Source organism: Panthera onca, chromosome C1, assembly GCF_046562875.1.
Source record: "Panthera onca isolate mPanOnc1 chromosome C1, mPanOnc1 haplotype 2, whole genome shotgun sequence".
In the NCBI taxonomy this organism is placed as follows: Eukaryota; Metazoa; Chordata; class Mammalia; order Carnivora; family Felidae; genus Panthera; species Panthera onca.
Genome location: NC_138346.1, coordinates 168,072,770 through 168,094,676, shown reverse-complemented (window position 1 = coordinate 168,094,676; position 21,907 = coordinate 168,072,770). Strand labels below are relative to the sequence as shown.

The following is a 21,907-nucleotide window of genomic DNA, read 5'->3' as shown; positions in this document are numbered from 1 at the left end:
AGGTTCCTAGTTGTGAGGATAGTTGAAAACAAGTAAATGAGTAAGTAATTAGAATAATGTCAGATAGTGATATATGCTAAGGAGGAAAAAATATTTAAGAGACAGAATGAGGGAGGATGACTCAAATGTTTTTTCTATATTACTCTAGGTTTTATACAGCTCAATGCTTTAAATATCCAATATTTAATCCACCTGAATTTTCAATGGATGCTCCAAAGTGTCTGAAACTTTTTGTTATTTATATTGAAACTATATTATTCCATAAATGGCTTTTATTTAATAATCTCTCCCTTTCCTTCATCCCACTCTCCAAAAAAAAAAAAAAAAAGAAAGAAAAACTAAAATAAAATGTTAGGTCTTTTCCCTCTAAACTAAGATGGTAACTGGACAATTCTTTTCCTATGTGGTCTCTAATCCATTGAATTAGTCTCCTTCTAAGGTGGGGAAATTATTACACTTACAGGAAAGAGATCCTTTCTCATTTCTTAGTGCCATGAAAACAGTAGGCCATCAATAATACTCAGGCACTTGGGATTCTTTCCTTCTCTCTCTGCCCGTCCCCTGCACATGCTCTCTCTGTCTCTCTCAAAATAAATAATAAGATAAACACTAAAAAAAAATAATACTGATAATGACACACTGAAAGTAAGAAAAAAGAGCCTGATTAAATGTAATGGGGAAGGAAAAGGAATGTATGTAATTTTTGCCTGAGAGGAATCATGCATGCCATAAAAGTTCAGCAGATATTTGTTATAAAAGTATAATTCAGAGAAAGAAAAAAGATAAAATCCAGTGAATCATATATGTATGATTGTGAGCACCCACCTTAAAACCTTTCCAGGCTAAAATTTTTGAGGGATTACTTTCCAGAACATTGATGCCTCTATCATGTATTTGATAACAGCATTAGTACTACCCTAAAATTATTGCTGGAGATATACCTTGGTCCTGATTTGGAGAACTACCTCAGCTCGCTCCTGTTAAAACATGAGGTTCATCTTCCTTAGAAACTTCGATTCTCTTAAGCTATCAACTCTGCCCTTAGCCCAACTGTCCAATGGCTGAGTAGCAAAGGTGACTTTGGAGTGAGATCTAAGTTTGAATTTCAGCTCAGCCCTGCCACTTACTAGCTGGGTACCCCAGGAAAGTTCCTAAATTAATACTCAGTTTCCTCAAATGTAAAATCTGAATAATACTACCCAGCCCATTTACCTCAGTAAATGTTTATGAAGACTAAGAAAGCGGGTATATACAAACTCACGGTTTAACTCCATTAAGGTGTATGGACTGTACTAAATTAGCCAGTCATTAACTGGAGAACACACATTAGTTTAGGTCCTTCAAGAAGCAAGTAAGAGGGCACCTGGGTGGCTCAGTGGATTAAGTGTCCAACTCTTGATTTCAGCTCAGGTCATGATCTCACAGTTTGTGAGGTCAAGCTCCATGTCAGGCTATGCGCTAACAGCATGGAGCCCGGTTGGGATTCTCTCTCCGTCTCTCTCTCTCTCTCTCTCTCTCTCTCTCTCTCTCTCTCTCTCTCAAAAGTAAACATTTAAAAGAAGAAAGAAGCAAGTAAGACAGGATTAGATAAGCAAGAGATTTACTGGGGAGGAAGCAAAAGAAGGCGAGGGAAGACTCAACTCCAGACCATGATGCAGCTCCGATATCTGTGGAAGAAAAGAGGAGGAAAGGGAAGTTGGGATAGAAAGAACGCATTTCCAAGAAAACCTTGGGTAAGCCACTTGGGAGTCCTCAAGCCAAAGTGGCCATTGTTCACTGGAACTAGCCTGCCTTAGTATGCTTGCCATGCTCAGTCATTGGCATGGGAAGCCTAGTCCCTACACAAACGTAGCAATGGATGCATAGGGGAAAAGCTGGAACTCTCGGTCAGTCATGCCACCCATAGGAGGAGATCTGGGCAGTGCACTTTCATAGAGGCTACATTCTACCCACTGCACTGCTCAGGCCAACTTCTATAGCAGGTTCAGGGAGCAGGACCTCCACAGGTCTGTGGATCTGTCTGTCTGCAGGGAAATTTAGAAAAGGGCGGTTAATGAGGCAAACTATGGCCAGGTCACTGCCGTTGGTCTCAGAGCCACAGCTGGTTCACATCCTCTCCCTCTTCTGTCCATTCTGTTTGTTTGTTTGTTTGTTTGTTTTCTGTTCTATTCTAAATTCCCCTCATTCTTAACTATTACTTTGGCAGGTCCTGGTGGCTTACCTGGTGACATGACCCAAATCTCACCCTCGAGAGGGCTGAGCCCTTTGCAGTCATACCCTCCTCAGGCCAGGAGTGCTATCCACTTCCAATCACAGTTCCAGTGGAGAAACAGAGTGCCAGGACCTTGTGTTCTCCTGGGCACCACACACATTCTTCCCTAGCTACATGTGTAAAAGGAACTCTACTTCCTCCTACTGATGAGGATGGATTCTCCCTGCCATGATGGTGACTCTTTTCCCCTGCTGGTCCCTGGAGATGAGGAATCCAAAGGGCCCTGGTGACAGCTATGATTCATAATTCCATGGGACTCTTGTTACATCCCCTGACAAGAGTACACCATGTTTAGGGTCCAAGACCCCTAACACTTGAAGAGACCAGAATGTGGACAGTTCCCCAGTGAGTCAATAGGAGTGATGGTAAATGGCACCACTCCTACTCTGATTCCTTTGTTCCTGGATCCATTCATTCTTCTAGGTGTGGACACACTGTCATACAGAGGTCTCTGATTTAAAGCATATCCTACAGGAAGATAACCGAGTCTCTCAGAGGGTTGTTTCTGATCTGTCACTTCAGATGTGCCTTTGCAAGGCCTGCCAGCACTCTACAAGGTCTGCTGCTTTATGTGGTGTCATATGTGGTATATATGACCACAGGACCACGTGATCATAGGCCCTCTCTTTTTTAGATTTTATGTAGTACTTTTGTTCTCTACACATTTGTCCCTTGGGACACTATGAGCTGTTTACCCTCTCTGTAATTCCTGCAGACCACACCCTTGGCTGGCCCTCTGACTCTACTGGTTATTATGGTATTGTGGCCTCATGGCTTCTGATAGGTAAATGCTTCCAATTGGTCTCTGTTTCTTAGAGGGAGCCCCATTATGCCCATGGCCATTAAGTAGCCCAGCTCTGGGACTATTCTCCTACCTTAAGCCCAGGTCTTCAGGAGTGACTTCTTAGTGACACTGGTACCTCTCTGCAGTACATTCTTAATCGTCTTGGTAAATGGTGTATCCTTTGGGTCTCTCATGAAACAATCCTCTCGTGGGCCTCTGGCCTTTCCACTCTAGCATGCCCTTTCCCTCAAGTTCTTAATCCTTCTTCTGCCTTCTGCCAGGGCAACTCAGGCATCTCCACCTCACTCAGGTTGGCTGGTACTTTTTCCAGGCTTCTAACAGCCATCCCATCTATTCCACGGTGAGTTTGCCTCATCCTCCAAGGTTCTCGCTAGGAGGTTAAATGCTGTGTCTTGAAAAAAAGGCCCTTACCCTTTGTAGCAACATGGATGGAACTGGAGAGTGTTATGCTAAGTGAAATAAGCCATACAGAGAAAGACAGATACCATATGGTTTCACTCTTATGTGGATCCTGAGAAACTTAACAGAAACCCATGGGGGAGGGGAAGGAAAAAAAACAAAAGAGGTTAGAGTGGGAGAGAGCCAAAGCATAAGAGACTCTTAAAAACTGAGAACAAACTGAGGGTTGATGCGGGGTGGGAGGGAGGGGAGGGTGGGTGATGGGTATTGAGGAGGGCACCTTTTGGGATGAGCACTGGGTGTTGTATGGAAACCAATTTGACAATAAACTTCATATATTGAAAAAAAAAAAGGCCTTTAGGTCTGAGCTCCAGATATTTATACTTCTCTTGGGCAAGGTTACTTACCACTCATATAACTGATTGTATTTGTCCTGCTGATTGTTAGGAAGCTCAGAATCAAATTTTAGTCATACATGTTTTATATACAGGAACTTCTTTTTTTTTTATTTTTAAATATTTATTTATTTTTGAGAGAGAGAGACAGAGCACAAGCAGGTGAAGGGCAGAGAGACAGGGAGACAAAATTTGAAACAGGCTCCAGGCTCTGAGCTGTCAGCACAGAGCCCAACACGGGGCTCAAATTCACGAACTGTGAGATCGTGACCAGAGCCAAAATCGGACGCTTGACCGACTGAGCCATCCAGGCATTCTTATATACAGGAACTTTTAATATATACTTTATGTACCACCTTCAAAACAGCTTTTGTCTTCCTTTTCACTGATTTTCCCTTCATGCTGACTTTTCCAATTGCGTTTATTCAACACACTATCTGCCCAGCACTGTGCTAAGTACATATATCTTATCGCATTCAGTGTCGGCCTCCCCTACTGTGGGATCTTGGGCAAGATACCAAATTTCCATAAGCTTTGATTTTCTTCGCCTGTAAGTGAGGAAGATCATAATGTCCACTTCATAGGGTTATCATGAGGATAATTAATCGTAGTTCACACCATTAGTTATTAGAAGACACGCAAAAGCTTTTTTACTAAAAAAAAAAGTCCACATACCTGATATAATTATTTTACAAGGCGTCAATGTAGTAATTTCTGAAAAGATGAACATTGTTTCTTGTAAAAACACTCAATATACAGAGCAGAGTTATTAATCTTATTTATTATGGCTTAATTTAACTGAAGGTTTTTGTGGTTCATGTAATTAACAGCAGTACAACAGAATCAATAAAACTGTTATAATGAATGTCCACGCAGAAGTGTCCACTTACAGGGTGTATATATATGATGTTATATATAGGTAGGATAAAGGTAGTGAGCTCAAGGATTCTTTACTTCAAAATCTATTTGATTTTATAAGAATATCAGATTGCCTTGGCCTGACTTACTAGCTCTAATAATGAGGCTTATTCCACCCCAAGGACTTAGTATGCTGCATTAATAATGAAAACACTATGAAGAAATGCTATTCTGACAACCAAGAATAGAGCCTGGAAAGCCAACGAACCAGAAAGTGTGGGACCCAAATGCTCAGTGAGCTCTGCAACAAACCGAGGAAACATAAGGCAGTCTGTTTGACCTCTCTGAGCTCATACTTCTGAGTTGATAATATCTGTCAGCATCAAAATTCTGTGCATCTTTATTTTTTTAACCTCATAGCATCCATGTGAAAGTGACTGGCCAATATATCATATTTTCATTTGGAGTACAAAGCCTAAATTACATGCCCCAAAGCAATAGGAAAAAAAATTATAGCTTAACAAGAATTAGATTTGATCTCTTCCCAAGTTCTAATCTTCTCTTATTCTGGCAGGAGGGTGAGATCTAGGAATCAGAGATTCTCAGAGGTCTGTGGCAGCCAACAATTCAACTCAATTCAACAATATTTATTCAGTACCAGGATGTGCTAAGTACATAATAAATTCTTCAGTTTCTGAGAGTCTGATGCAAGATACATACGATCAGTAACAATCAATTGAACAACTATGTGTACAGGATACTATACTAGGCCCTTAGCAAGGGTGGTCCTCAGAGACTGCAGTATATAGAGGAAAAGGCAAAACATCCATTTGAAAAATAAATGATCAAGTGGCAAATGGCTGACACAGACAGGAAATGGCATAAGATCTCAGAGACAGGAAACATCACTGAAAGTCCAGATAGACTTCCTGGAGGGTGAGATATGAGTTGAACTTGAAGGATACTAAAAAAACAAAGAGGTGGGAAAGTATTAAACCTGTTTAGATGGTATTTATTTCCTTCTCAGAATTTTTAGAATTCAGTTTATTTTTATGTGTGAAATACATGTGTGTTGTCTTTACTCAATTTTAGGTACCACGACAGCAGAAACTATACATAATATTTACATGATTCAGCACAACAAATATTTACAGAGTGCCTACTATATGTCAGGTGCTGTACTGGGTAAGCTTTGGAGGGGAGGGAAAGGTAAAGAAGGAAAGAGAAAGAAATTAGAGATATAACTCGGAAGTCAGCTGAGGCCCCTTTGCCTCTCATAGATCTGGGTAAACTTTGTTTGAGACCCCAACCCCTCATTGGCCTCTGCAAGTATACAGCCCTTCCAAGAGAGGAATAACATCCGAAGGGACACTTCCACTTCCTCACATCTAATCTGTCCTACACAATGTTGCAATGAAACTCTGCCCCTTCCCAGTTTTTTCATCAAAGGCACTCACCTTTGATGAAGGTGCCTGGGTTCGGTGGTCATCGCTGGAGACGTAGGGAAGGGTAGGGAGGAATCACAGCTCAGGTGCACTGCTAGCCGCTCTCTCCCTTTTCCCCCTGCCCTCCCTCCTCTCTTTTCCTCATGTTCTCCATCCCAGATTGCCCCCAAGGATTGCACATTCTCCCTGTAGTACCCACAGCAAGTGGCCCCTCCTCTAACACCCAAGTCCTCAAGTCTCAACGCTCTGCCTCAAGCTCTCCAAATGATTCTGTTCTACCCAGCTTTCCAAACCTAGATGCTTCTAGCTCCAAGAGGAATTTTGGCACCAGTTATTAAGAGATAGTGATATTTTCTGGGGGTGCCTGTGTGGCTCAGTCAGTTGAGTGTCCGACTCTTGATTTTGGCCCAGGTCACGATCTCACAGTTCGTGGGTTCAAGCCCCACACCAGGCTCTGCACTGACAGCATGGAGCCAGCTTGGATTCTCTCTCTCCCTCTCTCTCTGCCCCTTCCTTGCTCACTCTCTCTTTCTCTCTCTCAATAAAATAAATAAACTTAAAAAAAAAAAGATAGTGACATTTTCTCCACCTTGTTACAAAGAGGTAAGTGCACTGGTGACTCTAAGAGAAACCCAAAGTGCTATGGGGGGACAAAAGCTGGAGAGAATGCAGGAGGGGCATCATGGTGGGTTTCTTGGCCCCTTGCAACTGGTCTCTCTCCCCCACATTCACACAGCATGTACTATGGGCATCATTCTCTGGAAATCTGTCCTCTGATGCCTTCTATTACTATTTCTCCTTCCATCTATCCCTGTGTTATGTGACCAGATATTTTGTGTCCCCAATACAGCAGCATTTCTCTTTCCTCCCCAAAAGTCTCACAGGTCATGGGCCTCCCTGATTGGTCTGCTGAGTCCCACCTTGTGGGAGCTGTATAACTTGCCTAGTTTCACAATACCTTCCCCAAATTGCCCTTCAAAATACCACATGTCAGGAATTTATTTTGATTAAAATGAGTTAACATACCTCTAAGAATGTATTGTGTATGTAACCAATTTGCTTGAGATGGCTGGAGATGTCCATTCGTGTTACACTGAGGAGAGCTGGAAAGGACTAACCCGTACTGAGGTACCCCAGGGGCCAGTCATCTGCTGCAATTCTCACAGTCAGCCTTTCGGGTGACGTGAGGTGATTTGCCAAAGGTCACACCACTACAGAGCAGGTGCTAGAATCTTAATGCAGGAATACCTGGTTTCAGAGCCCTTGCTCTTTTCACTACACCACATCTCTAAAATAATAATACTGGGGCGCCTGGGTGGCGCAGTCGGTTAAGCGTCCGACTTCAGCCAGGTCACGATCTCGCGGTCCGTGGGTTCGAGCCCCGCGTCAGGCTCTGGGCTGATGGCTCGGAGCCTGGAGCCTGTTTCCGATTCTGTGTCTCCCTCTCTCTCTGCCCCTCCCCCGTTCATGCTCTGTCTCTCTCTGTCCCAAAAATAAATAAAAAACGTTGAAAAAAAAAATTAAAATAATAATACTTCTTCAGGGACATTCCAAGTCTCATTATTAAAAAGAAGGGCAGTTATTCGCTAGGATACAGACTAAAGACCACCCCAATGTTAGAGTCCTTCAATAGTAGGAAGAAAACTGATTCTATGACCTTGAACAAGTGGTTTCATCTTTCTGAGCTTCAGGTTATTCATTTGTACACACAATTTTAGAGTTAAATTATGCCTATAAATATATGCATATTTAATATAAAGTTAATTTCATATATAAATTTAACTCTGCCTGACAAGGTTAAAGAGAATTCCTGCTTCCTTTTGCAGAGAGTGTACAATGGGAGTTGACAGAACTGACGGTCCATTTAGCTGAGTGGGTGTTTTTAACTGGGCTAACACATTACATTATTTGGGAGGGGCATTAGGTGACTTATGCATGAGCAGATGAATCGTTAATTCAACATCACCCAGAAGCAACCACAGTCCTTGAGGGTAAGTTGACACTGCCATCAACATCCTCCGAAGCCCTTCTCCCCAATAACTATGAATGTCTCCTAAACAAGGTGCTTTCAGATGGTTGTTATCAGCCCAGGTAGGAGGTAAGAGGGTTTGAGGTATGAGCATCATAAAACGTAGGGAAGTTTTGGAGGCGGGTTTGGGGATATGCAACCACTCTTCCCGATGCCTCAACGATACCAAGTCCTACTGGCTCATGTTTCTAGGAGCACAGGCTTGGCTGTGAATCAGAAGTGGGTTATAGCTCTGCCTATTCCCAGTTGTGTGACCTGGAGTTTTAAATCTCAGTTTTCTCATAAAACTGTAAAACGTTTTATGTAAAACGTTTCTGTAAAACGAGGATGATGATATTTTCTGTCTTCGAAGGTTGTTGTGAAGATAGTTAAATAATGAATTTAAAGCACCTGGTACAGTATCTGGCACACTGTAAGCCCTAAAAAAGTTGGTTATTATTATATTAGCAGGGACCAGGGCATTGAAGTCCTAAGATACAGGGCAATGGAAGAGGAAAGGAAAGAAAGACTCCCTGTTGCTGGAGGATCAAGTTTAATGGCACATTGAGCATAGAAAGTCTGTCATAATCTGGCCCAAACCTCTGCTTCACCCTTTGGTTACCTGCACACACTCTGCAAAAACCTCCATAGCTCCTCCAGGCAAACAGAATTCATCCTTTAGTTTCCCATAATACTTTGCATATACGTTCGTGCTTTTTCTTATCATACCTTATTCTCACTATTCATTTGCATCTCTATCTCCACACCACCTGGCCCCATCCCAGGCTGTGAGTTTATGGACACTAGGCCCATCTAGCATCTTCATATATGCAGCCACAAGCATTCTGTAAGTCATGGATGGATGGATGGATGGATGGATAAAGAACATGAGACAACACAGTGACTTAGTTAGTCAAGGGTTTAACACTAGGTGCCCAGGAGACAGGGTAAGATAGTCTTTGTTTCCTTCATAAATTTTCTTAAGACCAGGTCTGAGCAAAAGTGTAGAGGGCATGACATTTGCTGAGTCATTTGCCCAATGGTGGCGGTTGGGCAATCTATGTGTGCCTTCCAGGGAAACCAGGACTGGCTGGTGATTCCTGCCAGGGACAATATCAAGCAGAAGACCTTAGCAACCAGGGAGCCAAGGCAGAATGATGCTTCTAAGTTTCCCTGCAGCCATCAAGGTTAGTATGTTAAGCAGTTAGGAGCAACAAGTCCCTCCAGGTGCGGCCAGTTGCCAGCAGGGCAAACAGACTTGTGGGCAAGGATCATCCTCCCTGTGATTATGTTCAGTATAAACAATGATAACAAGATCTAAAATTAGAAAATGAGTATAAAATGTGATTTCCACAGAGGATACACTATCCGAGGATAACATTAAATATAGAATATTTTAGAACAGAAGGCAATAGAGAGGGAGATTATATATCTTGCTTTGCAGGAATCATCCTATTTTCATTTATTTTATTTTTGTTAAAGGCAACTGAAAATGATATTTATCGATTGATAACCTATTGTGTACTTCACACTTAAAAAACAAACCAATGTCCTGGAGTCAGCTCCCACTGGCATGTGAGAACAGACTGTGTGCATGTCTCTTTAACTCTATTTGCACCTTAAAACCAGTAATGGCAGGAGTAGTTACCACATGGACATTGGCAAACACTCCAAATCAGGGTTTTCCACCTCCACATCCTCTAAGAGCTGGTTGTTAAACATTTACCAGCACACCACTGGCTTTACAATGAATGATCCCAATGAATTCTCCTAATACTCCCATTTTACAGAAGGGAAAATTAAGTTTAGAGAAGGTAAATGACAAAATAACTTGCTACAAACTTTTTGGTAGCAGAGGAAGAATTAAAATCTACACCACCTGCCTCCAAAGTTGATGCACTTAAACATGATGGAGAGAACACTTCCTAAGTCATTCTTTAAGACCAGCATTACTCCAATACCAAAGGCAGATAAAGACATCACAAGAAAAGAAAATTACAGGCCAATATCCCTCATGAATGCAAAAAGCCTCAACAAAATACTTGGAAACCAAATCTAACAGCATATTAAAAGGATTATATGCCATGACCAGGTGGGATTTTTCTTAGGAATGCAAGAGTAGTTTAACATTAAGAAAATCAATCAATGTAGGCACCTGGGGGGCTCAGTGTATTTAAGCATCAGACTTCGGCTCAGGTCATGATCTCACGGTTCATGAGTTCGACCCCCGCATCAGGCTCTGTGCTGACAGCCCAGAGCCTACTTCAGATTCTGTGTCTCCCTCTCTTTCTGCCCCTGCCATGATTGTGGTAGCTTGATCTTTCTCTCTTTCTCTCTCTCTCTCTCAAAAATAAATAAAAACATGTAAAGCCTTTTAAAAAAAGAAAATCAGAGGCGACTGGGTGGATCAGTCAGTTATAGCAATACAGTATATTTTAATTAAGGTATATACATTGGGTTTTTTAGGCACAATGTTATTGCACACTTAATAGACTACAGTCTAGTGTAAACATAACTTTTATATGCACTGCAAAACCAAAAAACTCATTTGACTTGTTTTATTGTGATATTTGCTTTATTGTGGTGGTCTGGAACCAAAACCACAATATTTCCAAGGTATGGCTATGAATGGAAAGACATCCATGTTCATGGATTGGAAGACTTAATATTGTTAAGATGGCAATATTCCCCAAGGTGGTTTAGAGATTCAACACAATCTTTATCAAAATTCTAACAGCCTTTTTTGCAGAAATGGAAAAACCTATTCTCAAATTCGTATGGTTGCAGGGGGCCCAGAATACATAACATAGTCTTAAAAAAGATCAGAGTTGGAGGACTCACACCTCCTGGTCTCAAAACTTACTACAAAGCTAAAGTAATCAAAACCGTGTGATAATGACATAAGGATAGACATATAGACCAATGGAAAGAATTGAGAGTCCAGATATAAACCCCTACATTTATGTCCAATTTATTTTCCACAGAGATGCCAAGTCCATTCAACAGGGGAAAATTAGTCTTTTCCACAGATAATGCTGGCACAACCGGATTTCCACGTGCAAAAGAATGAAGTTGGACCCCTAGTTCACATCATATACAAAAATTAACTCGAAACGGAACCATAGAACTCTTAGAAGAACATATAGGGATAAATTTGGTGACTCTGGGTGTGGCAATGGGTTCTCAGATAAGACATCAAATGAGAAACAAAAGAAAAAATAGATAAATTGAACTTCATCAAAATTAAGAACTTTTGTGCATCAAAGGATATTATTAAGGAAGTGAAAAGAGGCAGCCCAACTGTCTTGGCCTGGACAGCAGACACCACCACAAGGCCCAGCTGAGAATACTGGGGCATGTGGTGCTCTCCCCAGTCTGGTTCCTCTATAGCCTGCTCAGCTATCCACTATTGGATATCACCTTAAAAGCCTGGATATCAAGTACCCACTGTGGCTCATCAACAAGGAGAATATTGGCCATGACACCCAGTGGTTCTACTTCATCCTGCTATAACCCCATCACATTCTAGGCCTCCCCTTTGGCCAGCACATCTACTATTGACTCAAATCCACCAAAACCTGGTCATTCGCCCTATATACTCATCTCTGGCCATGATGACAAGGGCTTAGTGCGTTTGGTCACCAAGATTTTCTGTAAAGGCATCCATCCCAAGTTTCCCGCTAGAAGGAAAGATGTCCCAGTACCAGGAAACCATGAAGATGGAAGACATCACTGATTACGTTCCAGGGCTCAAATGGGCTGCTAGTCTACCCAGGCAAAGGCCATCTGTCCAGACAATAAATCTAACCTTGTCATCAAGATGGTGAAGTCTGTTGGTGTGACTATGGGAGGAACGGGCATCCCAAAGCATCTGAGGGATGCTGCAGGTGATCTGTGACATCATGAAGGACCTGGATGACTACACCATATGCCAACTGCTCTTTGCCAATTGGACCAAGAAGGATATCCTGCTGCAGCCAAAGCTGGAGGAACTAAGGAATGAACACTCCACTTACCTCAAGCTCTAGTACATGGTGGACAGACCCCTGAAGCCTTGGATTATAGCTAGGACTTTGCAAATAAGAGAAATATGGAACCACCTACCACCCCCAGAAGTGGAGCCCCTGCTGCTCCTGCCCATGAGCCAGTATGCCTGCCTGTCCAACCTGGACCCCATGGGCCATTCCAAAGAGCATTGCTTCACCTTCTGTTGGCTGGGCCCTGGGAATGTAAAATGGTGTCGTCCCTGTGGAAAATAGTTCGGCAGTTTCTCAAAAAGTTAAACATAGAATTACCCTATGACCCAGCGATTCCACTCCTGGTATGTACTCAAAAGAATTGAAAAGAGGGACTCAAACAGGCATTTGTATGCCAGTGTTCATTGCAACATTATTCACGATGGCCGGAACGTAGAAACAATCCAAGTGTCCATCCACAAATAAATGGATAAACAAAACGTGATATATATGTACAATAGAAAATCCAGCCATAAAAAGGAATGAAGTTCTGATACATGCTACATTATGGATGAACTTTGAAATAAGTCAGACACAAAAGGAAAAATATTTTATGAAATGTATGAGCATATGAAATATCTGGAATATTTCTATCTAGAATACTGTCTATCTGGAATAGGCAAATTCATAAAGACAGAAAGTATATTAGTGTTTATCAGGGGCGGGAGGAAGGCATAATAAGAAATTTTTGCTTGATAGGTATGGAGTTTCTGTTTGGGGAGATGGAAAAGTTTTGGAAATAGATCATGGTAGTAGTTACACAACATTTTCTTTCTTTTTTTATGTTTATTTATTTATTTTTGAAAGAGAGAAAGAGAAGAGCTAGACATGGGGCTTGATCTCACAAATCAAAATCAAGAACCAGACATGCAACCAACTGAGCCACCCAGGCACCCCTACACAACTTTTTCGATAATTATTGTCACTAAACTGTACACTTAAGGATAGTTAAAATGGCATATTTTGTGTTATACATATTTAATTACAATAAAAAAAGTAACTAATTAAACGGTTCTTGTAGACCCTCCACTTAATTTTCCAGCTTCTTCTTATCCCCTCCTTTGAGCCCAGTGACCTAATGTTGCCTATTTCTCCACCAATTGCTTGAAGCCTTTTTCCTCCATGTTGTACACTTGGCAACCCCAGTGGGGAAGGATGCACCAACCAGCACTATGCTGGCCAAGTACCACGTGCTGACAGAAACTGCTGATGTAGGACATAGGGCATTGGGGAAAAAACACTTTAAAATGAGCACAGAAACATTTTTGTACTGTAAATATGTATGTATAAAAAGGACACTGAATAAAAGTTCTAGAAAGTAAATATGGTAAACCATATTTGATAGCTCTACAAACTTATGCAGGGAGATGAGCTCTCATCCTGGATCACCTCCCTCAATGGCTTAGAGAACAAAGCCGTGTCATCTCAACTTCCTGAAGCAGATTGTCCCCAAAATATTAGGCCACAAAGCCTGGGTCTCTTTAAAAGCTTTAGACACTTACCCAACTGAGCCACCCAGGTGCCCCCAGAATTTTGTTTTATAAAGTGAGAGCTTAGAACATAATAGATCCCCTTTCTCTGTTCTATCCCACAGGTCTGCCAACATGTTAAGGGAAAGGGGAACTCTAATTGCTTTTTTGTTTTAGAGACCTAGACACATTTTTACATATATTTGTAAGAAGTCAGATTTTGGGGGCATCTGGGTGGCTTAGTCTGTTGAGCGTTCAACTTTTGATTTCAGCTTGGGTCATGCTCTTGGGGTCGTGGGATCAAGCCCCGTGTCAGGCTCCACACTGAGTGTGGAGACTGCTTAAGATTCTCTCTCTTCCTCTGCCCCTCTCCCCATATCATGTGTGCACGCGCTCTCTCTCTCTACTGATCTACCTCTCTCTTTAAAATTAAAAAAAATTAGGGGCACCTGTGTGGCTCAGTCAGTTAAGCATCCAACTTTTTTTTTAATGTTTTTATTTATTTTGAGCCAGAGAGAGACAGAGCATGAGCAGGGGAGGGGCAGAGAGAGAGGGAGACACAGAATCCGAAGCAGACTCCAGGCTCTGAGCTGTCAGCACAGAGCCCGACGCCGGGCTCAAACCCACAGACTATGAGATCATGACCTGAGCTGAAGTCGGATGCCTAACTGACTGAGCCACCCAGGTGCCCCTAAGCATCCAACTTTGGCACAGGTCATGATCCCAAAGTCTGTGGGTTTGAGCCCGGCATCGGGCTCTGTGCTGACAGCTCAGAGCCCGGAGCCTCCCTCGGATTCTGTGTCTCCCTCTCTCTCTCTGCCCCTACCCTGCTTGCACTCTGTCTCTCTCAAAGATGAGAAACATTTTTTAAAAATTTTGTAATAAATAACATTAAAAAATTTTAAGTTAGATTTTTAAATCTACTTACTATAAAATCTGTACAATAGTGGTTAAGAGTTGAGACACTGGTGTCCTCCTATGTTCAACATTGTCTTTGCTCCTACCATGTGCCTTGGACAAGTGTGCCTTCCACTCCTCTGAACACTGATCTTCTCATCAGCAACGTGGACAGTAATAACACCAACCTCAGAGGATAATGGGGCCTAAATGAAGGAAAGTATGAGAGGTACCTCACACAGTGCCCAACACAGACTAGGTGCTCAAAAGGGTTACCTTCTTAGTTATTTTATTTGTTGTAGAGCATCCATGAACGCCCGCAGGCCTCCTCCATGAAAATTTCCCCAATGAACAGCCCACAATTTCTCCTTTCTCTACATTCCTAAAACACTTCACGAAAATACAATTGATGCTTGCAGCCATTTCACATGTACACAAATTTTGATCAAATAAACTCTAAGTCCTTTGAGAGAAGACAGCAATGCAAGCCCTCTTGCCATCCTTAGAGCCCGATGAAACGGGCCCTGAAGAAACACTTGTTAAACTGAGGGACTGAGAAGCAGTTTGGGGCCCTGCAAAAAGCACTGGACCTGTTGCCATAAGATTTAGGTTCTAGTCCCAATTTCCATATGTGCAAGTGTGGTGACCGTGGACAAGAAACTTGAAGGCAACTTGGATAACTAGTCTCTACATGGGTGTCTTAGGTAGGTTCAACTGCAATGAGTGGAACATTTGTGTCCCCCCCACCCTCCGCCAAATTCATATGTTGACATCTTAACCCCCAGTATGAAAGTATTAGAAGAGAAGACTTTGGGGAGGTGATTAGGTCACAAGGGTGGATCCCTGTTTCTGCCATGTGCGTATACAATGAGAAGCTGGCAGCCTGCTACTCAGAAGAGGGTGCTCATTGGAACCTGACCGGGCTGGCACCATGATCTCAGATTTTCAGCCTCCAGAACTGTGAGAAATAAAATTTTCTACTGCGTGTAAGTCACCCAAGCTACGGTACTTTGTTATAGCTGCCCAGTCTAAGACGACAACCTACTCTCAAGACAGAATTGCACTGACATTCAAATGTGACACCGGACATTCCTGAAGTGCAGCAAACATAACCCTATCTGATGTCTTCCCTGTTGGCCTGAATCTGCAACCGAAGTCTCCTACTGTTGTCTTTATTCTAGGCTGCTGACAAATGTCCTTTGGTTCTGGAACTAGAAAGGGGCAGGAGAAGGGGCAAAACAAACAAACAAACAAACAAACAAACAAACTTGTTGGGAGGCACCTGGGTGGCTCAGTCGTTTGAGCGTCTGACTTCAGCTCAGGTCATCATCTCACAGCTCGTGAGTTCGAGCCTGCATCGGGCTCTGTACTGACAGCTTGGAGCCTGGAGCCTGCTTTGGATTCTGTGTCCTCCTCTCTCTCTCTGCCCCTAACCCACTCGCATTCTGTCTCTGTCTCTCTCAAAAATAAATAAACCTTAAAAAAAAAATTAAAAAACTTGTCAGGTGTCAATCATTTACAATGAGGCTGTTGTCAACCAATTAACAAGTTATACCGAAAGTTAAAGCCCATTTGTGTTCTGCAAGGATTAGGAGATTGATAGACTTTTAATGGTAAACTCAAAACTCCCATTAGCAATAATGCAAGCTATGCCTGCTAGGTCCATGGAGAGATGAGAGTTGAATGTTATCCATAATCTATCTTACTTAATGTCATCAGTTTCCCTATAGCCCCTTCAAACAATCAGATGCCAGTGAAATGCCCTTAGTGGAACTAATCGCATTGATTTGGGAGAATACTGATGGTCTATTTCAATGAAGCTTTTCAACATGAGAAGCCTACAGAAATTTTAAAATCTTGATGTAACTGTGGACATGTATTTTTTGTTGATTAAAAATGAAAGACAGGGCGCCTGGTTGGCTCAGTCGGTTCAGCGTCCGACTCATGATTTTGGCTCAGGTCAGGATCCCAGGGTCATGGGATGGAGCCCTGCATCAGGATTTTATCTCTCTCTCTCTCTCTCTCTCTCTCTCTCTCTCTCTCTTTCTCAAAAAAAGAAAGGCAATCCTGTAAAATGAGAAGGTAATAAAAAAGGATAATATACATGAATATATCAGCTAAAACATTTCCCCTAATACTTGGGTTTTTCCTGCCTTTTAATTATGTAAATTATTATATCTGTTGAGCCTTCTTCCACATTGCTTTTGGTTTATAAGAAATGAACAAACCGAAAAGAAAGTGACATTGAGCTTTTTTATTTCCTTAAAAATTCACTGAAGGGACTCCTTTGGATAGTCATGCAACACGATGCTTGGTTAGGATTTTCCAATTACAGAAGAACAAATACAATTTCTCATTTATTCTTACACTACGTCTATTCAGTTATCAATTCTTGTCACAACTTCCTGCAAACATCAGATATCTGCCCCTTTCATTCTAGTGCCATCACACCCATTCTCCCTCTGGCTCCTTTAAAACAGACCCAGACTGAGCTAGTAAATTCCTGGGTGTTCTTCTTTCTTTAAATCTCTTGATGCTTCAATCCATCTCACATTCTATACCGCACAGGATATAAAAATTCTTTGAGGGCAGGGACTGTGCCCTACATTTCCTTATATTGTAGGTATAGTGACCATATTCACGGAACCAAAAAAAATCTAGACACATGTACATTTATAAAGAAAAATAAAAAGAAATCTGAAATTGGACTTTTCTTTCCAAATTTGTGGATATTGTATCTAACAGATGCATGCTAGCAAAACGTATTCTACATTGTATATATAAAACACACATGGGTTGATGGCTTAGCCTGTTTAGAACAGAGATTATAAGCTAATACACTGAGGCCCATGTATGGCCCTTGGTAAATTTTTTTTGTATAGCACTTTAAAAACAAATAAGTTGGAATTGATTGGCAACATTTAAAAAGTGCTGATTTCATATAAAAAATCAAGCTACTCCTGAGAAATCTGATGATCTCAGAAGACTGGTTGTTAGAAATCAGCTTGAACTAAAGTCCACCCCAAATGGGGAAATCTAATAAAACTGGAAACTCAAAGGAGGCCAGTATAATGATGAACAGGATAGACAGCTGCTGTACAGGGACAAGTAAACATGCCTGTCTGGACCATGGGGGAGATATCTACATCTATCTCTGTCTCTATCTCCTCCTCCAAGTGCCAAGGATACTGTGATTATAAATTACCAAAAAATAAATATTTACATGTATACTTCTTTAATTTTTAGTTTTGTTTTTATACAACAAAAGGATGTCACTTGGTAGAACTGTACTATTCTTGGGTGCCTGGGTGGCTCAGTAAGTTAAGCGTCTGACTCTTGGTTTCAGCTCAGGTCATGATCTCGTGGTTCATGAGTTCAAGCCCCATGTCAGACTCCACACTGTGCAGAGTCTGCTTGGGATTCACTCTCTCTCCCTCTCCCTGCCCTTCCCCTGCTTGTGCTCTCTCTCTCTCTCTCTCTCTCTCTCAAAATAAATAAATAAACTTAAAAAAAAGAACTGTATTATTCTTGGTAGAACAGTTTCAAATGTGTTTGTCTAAAATAGTTTGAAAAACAGAATATTCCAACTGATTAAACACTCTGATTAATTCTGCATTGCCATGCAACACTCTATATAGATTATAAATTTTCAAAGAATTAGAATATGAGACAATGAAAAAAATTTATATTAACCATAACCTTTTAAAAATAGTACCATCTTTAAACCATCACTTGTCTTTTATGAGTCAGGAATATATTTCCTACTGCTTTCTAGTTCAGCATAAGCAACAGTTTTATTAGCAAATAGACCTTTAACCCTCTTGCCCTTACTCAGAATGCCCCCAGCCCTATTCCATGCCTTTTTCTATAGCTCCATATGTAGTCTTCTATTATATACATTTTGTAAGTCTATTTCCTTCATTGGATTAGGTTCCTACATGGCACAAGCATTGTATTTGTAACACACAGTGAACATTCAATATACATTTTCATATTTCAAACTAATTTCCCCCAAAATGAGTGAGGGGTAAAACAAATATATATAGCAAATAGAATTGATGTTTCATTTCAAGTAAAATAAGCAAAAAGTAAAATAAAAACTTAATAGGTGTCAATCTTTGATGAGAAATTTACTGAATGCTTACTTTGTGGCAAATACCATGCTAAGTGCTTATAAATTAGTTCTCAAGGTTCTCAAAACAATCAGTGAGATACATGGTACTTGATTTACACAGAGAAAACTGGCAATGAGGGATTAAATCATGCATTCACATATTTGCTGAGCACCTATCACACTGTGCGCTGAACTAGCACTGGAGATATGGCAGAGAACAGACTCTCTGCCTTTTGTGGAACTTATTTTCTAGTGGAATTTTCCAAGATCACACACATAATATATCAGCATTCTCGGTTTATCTATCACCTTATGCATATTATAAGCTTAGACAATGTGAGCTCATCTCTGAAATGGGTTCATTCTCAGTATTGACAAAAATTTGAGACTGAGGAGCAGAGGCTCACACCCTGATGACCTCTTCAAGGTAAAAGTAACCCTGCAAGGTCACTCCATCATCGCTGGCAGCATTCAGTCTGTGAGGATCTGATCTCTAAACTCACAATATTCTCAAGACAAGATTTATAAATAATAAAAAGAATTAGATAGAAATAAGATACTATGATACTCTGGTTTCTCTTCAGATCGTATAAATCTTTCGCCTTTTACTAAAGAAATAAGATACTATGGAAGTAAAGAAATAAAACAGAGTTAAGAATGCACCTTTCTAAGTCAGATATTTTTCTGTCTCACATATAAACCTCAGTCAAGAGCAGAGCAAAGCCACAGTAGAATAGAAGTCAAAGCACAGACGGGACTTTGGCCTCTTGGTCTCTAAGCGAGACAGGAAGGTCGAGGGGAAGGATGAGACTCCCAAGCACCATCACAATTCATGCCGTAAAGCTGTGGTCCCTCGTGGCTATGCCATTCTGAATTTTATTTGCCTCTCTGGAGCTAGACACATGAGGAGCCACCCAGTTCAAAAATGCAAAAAGAAAAAAGGAGCAGTTTCAGGAGCAAATTTTCGAATTTGCATCAGACACTTCCTGTCAAACACTGAATGTGCTGGGATTGACTCTGAGAGCACTAGGCCAGTGCAATTTAATCATTAAACTTCAAGGTTTTCGTAACTAATCTCCAACGATCTGGGGCATCTTTAGGAAAAGTTTCATTTTTAAAAAAATGAGGTTGAATTCAGAAGGTGAGCAAGGGAAATGATTTTAGAAGCTACCTTCTAATTCTGAGTCAGTAGAAAATTATCTTTTACTCTAATTTAAAGAAACAGAGAATAATTTTCTCATCTACTGCAATATTATCTAGGAAATCTGAGGCAAAAGTCACCAGACTATTTTTAAATGCAATGACCCGCAGAGAGACTGACCACAGCTCAATATCCCTTGAAATGTACTTAAACGTGCCTCGGAAAGGGAGACCAATGCAACACTCAACGTACACAACAGTACCTATCTGACATTAGAAACCTTTTACTGAGACCAGGCAAATAGTAAGCTGAAAATATTACAGCATAGAGAAAGGCTGAGGAAACAAATCTAATTTCTTTTTCCTCTATGGTGGCCCAAATGACTAACTAAAGACACTCCAAGATTACTGTATTTATACTTAATGCCTTTTAAAAAGCAAGGTCTTAACCAAAAAGTCTGTACCTGACATTCAAAAAATATTGAAATTTTTTGGATGGACTGCAATGTCATAGACTCTGAGTCTAAAGTTCTTTCTTGTCCAGCAAGAGAGCAGACGCAGGATTAAAATGCGAGAGATGGCTAATGTCCAGGAAAAGACAAGAGCCCCAGTTGAAGGTTGTTGCTCCGTTTTTATTAGGATCAGAAGGCTTACAAACATGGTGATGGACATGCACAAAGAGACAATGAAACTGTGAACTTTAACTCATGGACGTGAGGAAAAGAGGGTCCTGAAGATATTCAGGGTTAGGGGCTTCAGTTAATGCAAAACAAAATCCTGGCACAGGGGCAGCAGGGCCGGAGGTTGTTTACAGCAGACGTGAGGCACCACCTCTGTTTACCTAAACTGGTCTAGGGGACAAGAAAGAGCAAGTAACCTCAGGGTCAACAAGGCACCTTTCTTTTGTTGATTAGCTCCCCTCTGGGCAACTTCACCTGCAGCAGTATATAGCCCTATTTACCTGTTTACCTAATTTGGTCCTTCCTTCCTGTGAAAGCAGCTTTCTACTATTGTACTAAATTGGGGGGCGTTTTCACCCTGAATACCTAATCTTGCTCACCTCATATACCTCTGTATTGGGGCCTTTGCCCCCTCATACTGGGGGCCTCTGCCCCTCTTCTCTATCCTTATTCACATAATCTTGTTTGCCAAGAGTTGGATGTGAGCATCCTATGGCTTTGTAATTCTTTATGCCTTGTTAACCCATCAGTGCAGGCTCAGGGAATTCCTAAGCTTATTCCCCACACTGCAAGAGCTAAATAAATTATCTATACAAAATCTGTACAGGAGGGACCTGTTTTTAGCAGGTAAAGCCTATTTACAAGCAAGAACCTCTTACTCTCATATCATTGTTCTGTTTTGTCTGAAGAAAATATTTGTCGTTTGATAATTTATATCCACACACATGGGTTTGCAACCCCACTCATCCTACTTTTGTAGTTAAAAAAAAAACAACAGAAACAAAAACAAGCAGAGATATTAATTTGGTCCTGGGTAAAGAGTTACCCCAGCCAACTAGTAAAAGTAAATACAAATGATTTGTGAATGAATGAACTTTAATCTATGCCTCAAAGAATTTTTACAGATAAACCCCCAAGGAATATGAGAGTAAAAATCCACAAACCACACAAGTAAAAAGAGCAAAATAAATAAAAGCTAACAGCAACAGCTGAACAAAAATCAGACTTGCAAAATCTTTGGAAATGGAATGGCAAGATACCAAATATAAAATAAGAATGTTTAATATTAATTCACTTGACAAATATATTTTTTGAATACCTTCTATTTTTCAGGTAATATTCTAAGCTTTGAAGACAAAGCAGTTAACAAAACAAATATCCCCACTCTTAAGGAGGTTGTGGTTTTAGAAGAGGGAGACTAATAAAATATATAGTATGGCAGATGGTGGGGGGAAAAAGCTAGGAGAGAGATATAGAACACTATAGTAGAAGGTATCTCTCTGTCCTTAGAACCACATGGGATTAGCTTTGTGTATGAAGGATGATCTGAGAGTTCTGGGCTTCTTTTGTTTATTTTGAGAGAGAGAACGTGAGTGGGGGAGGAGCAGAGAGACAGAGAAGGGGAAACA

At 41.0% G+C, this 21,907-nt stretch overlaps 1 protein-coding gene and 2 pseudogenes across 2 annotated transcripts in view; 2 read left to right on the top strand and 1 right to left on the bottom strand.

The window, feature by feature from the left end:
- The window catches only part of JAK1 (Janus kinase 1), a 243,496-nt gene that overhangs the window by 135,075 nt on the left and 86,514 nt on the right, over window positions 1-21,907 (bottom strand). The window lies entirely within an intron of this gene.
- On the top strand, window positions 9,222-12,441 carry LOC132670860 (NADH-cytochrome b5 reductase 3 pseudogene; annotated as a pseudogene).
- Window positions 19,243-19,368, top strand: LOC132673940 (U5 spliceosomal RNA; annotated as a pseudogene).